Source organism: Apodemus sylvaticus, chromosome 17 (genome assembly GCF_947179515.1).
Source record: "Apodemus sylvaticus chromosome 17, mApoSyl1.1, whole genome shotgun sequence".
NCBI classification, from domain to species: Eukaryota; Metazoa; Chordata; class Mammalia; order Rodentia; family Muridae; genus Apodemus; species Apodemus sylvaticus.
In genome coordinates, this window is record NC_067488.1 from 20,882,807 (window position 1) to 20,886,437 (window position 3,631).

General features: G+C 40.8%; 1 non-coding gene across 1 annotated transcript; it reads left to right on the top strand.

Moving 5' to 3' along the window:
- The first annotated feature begins 351 nt into the window (after positions 1–351).
- Positions 352–454, top strand: LOC127668305 (U6 spliceosomal RNA). Its single transcript, XR_007974076.1, has one exon. It is a non-coding gene; the product is annotated as a U6 spliceosomal RNA (small nuclear RNA).
- The last annotated feature ends 3,177 nt before the right edge of the window (positions 455–3,631 follow it).

The window sequence follows — 3,631 nt, forward strand, 5'->3', positions numbered from 1 at the left end:
CCTTCTTATTACCCACTCTCTATGCCTTGTGTTGAGTAGGTTGTGATTATTCACGGTACTTAACATGAAAAAGCTATGGAATAAACAAAGTTGGGTCCCTTGGATCACTGTTTAAAGCAAAATCTTTTAAAAGATCCATCTTCTGACTGCTTTAAGTTTTTTTTTTAAAATGAGGTTTACTTGCTAAGGAATTTAAAAAGTTGCAGACTGCATGCTGTCATTGCTGCCATTATCTTGAATAGAGGAATCTAATTCTTTAGTTCTTTGCTGTGATCAAAAGAAAAAGCTAGACTGTATCATAGTTTGATCTAATACTAACAGGTCGCAGATAGTAAAGGAAAAGACACCTACTTGCATCAGCAACACATATACTAAAATTGGAATGATACAGAGAAGATGATCACGTTGCCTGTGCAAGGATGACATACAAATCCATGAAGCATCCCACAGAAGCTAAGGATCATCTAGGGACGAAAGGGGGGAGCTTGACACAGTTGGGGAAGTGAAATAGACATCTGGGGCATTTTAGTGGCAGGGAGCTGGGTAAGAGAGGACAGGCAAGGAGGATGAAGAGTGGGAAGGATGGTGTGAGAGGGAACTGGGAGAAAAGAGTGGGATCAGCCTGTGTGTGAGGGGGGTATTTTCCAGACAAGCTAGAAATCCAGGGCAATGGAAATCTATGAGGGTACCCCTAGCTAACTCTCCTAGAAACACAGGATAAAGAACATGAAAGGCTCACCTCCTGTAATCAGGCAACATGTCTAATGGAGGGATGGGGCTACCAACCCAACCACAAAACCTTCAACCCACAAGTGTTCCTGCCTATGAGAGGTGCAGGGCTAAAGAGGGAGCGGAAAGTGGGAGAATGGACGAGTGATGTCCCATGCTACGAGAGACGGCCAACCTCTGACACAATTAATGACATTCTATTATATTTGTAGGTAGAAGGCTAGCATAACAGTCATCTGAGTTGGTTCAGCCAACAGCTGATGATGAAAACAGATGTAGAGACCCAAAGTCAAACATTAGACAGAAGTCGGGGAATCTTGCGGAAAAGGGGCAGGAGAAGGATGGGAGGAGCCAGAGAGACCAAGGACACCACAAGAAAATATATAGAACCAATGAACCTGAGCCCACAGGGTCTCACAGACACTGAACCACTCACCAGAAAGCACACATGGGACAGACTTAGGCCCCTACACATATGTAACATATGTTCAGCTTAGTTCCTTGTAGGACCTCCACCAGCAGGACCAGGGGGTGCCTCTGGCTCTGTTGTTTCCCTTAACTGGATGGCCTTGTCTAGCCTCAGTAGACGCTGAGCTCAGTCCTATTATAACTTGGTATGCCAAGGCAGGTAGGGATCTATGGGAGGCCTCTCCTTTTCTGAGGAAAAAGGGAGGTAGGGCAGATTGATTGTGGGGGGACAGGGAGCAGTGATAAAAGGAAGGGTCTGAGAGGAGAGAGGGGAAGCTCTCATCATTTTATCAGGATGTAAATTTAATTAATTAATTAATTAATTAATTAATTAATTAATTAATTAAGAAAAATAAAAAAATGAAAAAGACATGATAGACAGCATACCTGGAGTATTTTATTATTCTATTATGTTCCCTTGGCAAAATTTCAACACATGCTTAAAAGAGAGACCATTTTTTATGGATTCAATAGCAATCTCTGCTGTTGTCCTTTGTATGATATCCCATGTTTTCTTTTCTCTTATTAGAATATGTGTGATCACATTTGAGATACATGAGAAAAAAATGCAAGATAATCTCATCTCAGGAGCCCCCATAAGATCCTTAAAGATTGCTTCTTTGGAAGGTTCCAGGTGTGCAAGAGGACAGCATTCAGTAGAGACCCAGCCCCTACGGCCTGCAAAGGCTCATGGAGTCCAAATGTCAACTGAGACTTCAAGCTCACAAAATCTTATGTAGAGAGGGATTAATGTGATTCTCAGTTGGACCAGACAACTCTGGCTGAGAAGAAAAGCATATAAAGGTTACCATTTGATTAGATGTTGTTTTGGGGGTAGCTGGAAAAATGATTTCTGTTGGGATAATTGAGAGGAAGAGAGGAGGATGCGGAGAGGATAAAGTCTTAAGGGGCCAAAGTTGAGAGATTTATGAAAAGGAAAGCTTTGGTGGATTATTAGCATGAGAAAGTGAGTGGGACTGATTAGGAAGAAACTGCCAAGTTTGTGACTAAAAAATCCCCAGGCATTGCTAGTAATTGTGTGCTATCTGTTAAACTTCAAAACTGCCAGTGAGCAGATCCAGGCTATCCAACACCAACTTCAAAGTGAACAAAGAAGAAAGTTGAAAATACGTGTTGTAGAGAGGACAACTTCATTGACACAAAAGGCTTGGGAATCAAGGTATCCACACGTGACCAGTGTCTATCTTTCACCCCACACAAAATTCAGCTCTAGATGAATCAGACGTCTTAATGTAAGACCAGAACATATTACAGGACAAAGGAAGGGAAGCATTTCAAGATGTGCACGGGTTTTCTGAATGGGACTCCAGTCTCAGGAAATAAGGGCAACAACGAATGATTGGGGTCTCATGGAATTAAGCTTTAATCAAGTGAAGAAATATGCTACAGAATAGGAGAAAATATTTGCAAGCTAGACATCTGACAAATAGTTAATATGTAGAATATACAAAAATAATTCTCATAAAACTAAATAAGAAGTCAAACAATCCCATAAATAAAAGGGCTACTGAGACTAATGGTTCTCAAAAGGTGAAGTGCAATTGGTCAATAAATGTCCAACAAAGTTAAACTTCACTGACTGTCAGAAAGATACTAATCAAAACCACATTGAGATGTCATTTTATCTTAGTCAAATGGATGGATCTAGAGAACATCATACTAAGTGAGGTAATCCAGACTCAAAAGGTGAATCATGGTATGCACTCACTAATAAGTGGATATTAACCTAGAAAACTGGAATACCCAAAACATAATCCACACATCAAATGAGGTACAAGAAGAAAGGAGGAGTGGAGTGGCCCCTTGTTCTGGAAAGACTCAGTGAAGCAGTATTCGGCAAAACCAGAACGGGGATGTGGGAAGGGGTGGGTGGGAGGACAGGGAGAGGGAAGGGGGCTGATGGGACTTTCAGGGAGTGGGGGTCTAGAAAAGGGGAAATCATTTGAAATGTAAATAAAAAAATATATCGAGTTAAAAAAAGGAAAATAAAAAAGAAAACAAGTTTTTTTTATGATATGGACAAAATGGACCTTTGCATATTTCTGTCCAGGAAAGTGACCTCATTCAGACACTAGGCAACTTAGTATGAAGATTCTTCAAAAACCTAAAATATATCTTCTATATGACCCAGCTTCACTACTTCAGAGCATTTAGCCCAAGCCTCCAAATCAATGTATCTTTGAGGCACCTGCCCATCAATGTTTATATCACTGATGTGTTTTTATCAGTACCATTTACAGTAGGTAAGGTATGGAGACCACCTAGGGATAGTGTGTGTGTGTGTGTGTGTGTGTGTATGTGTGTGTGTGTGTGTGTGTGTGTGTGTGTGTGTGTGTGTGATTGCCTAACAGAACACAGAGGAATAACAGTAACAGGAGTATTTGTCTAACATAAAATACATACTCGATTGTCT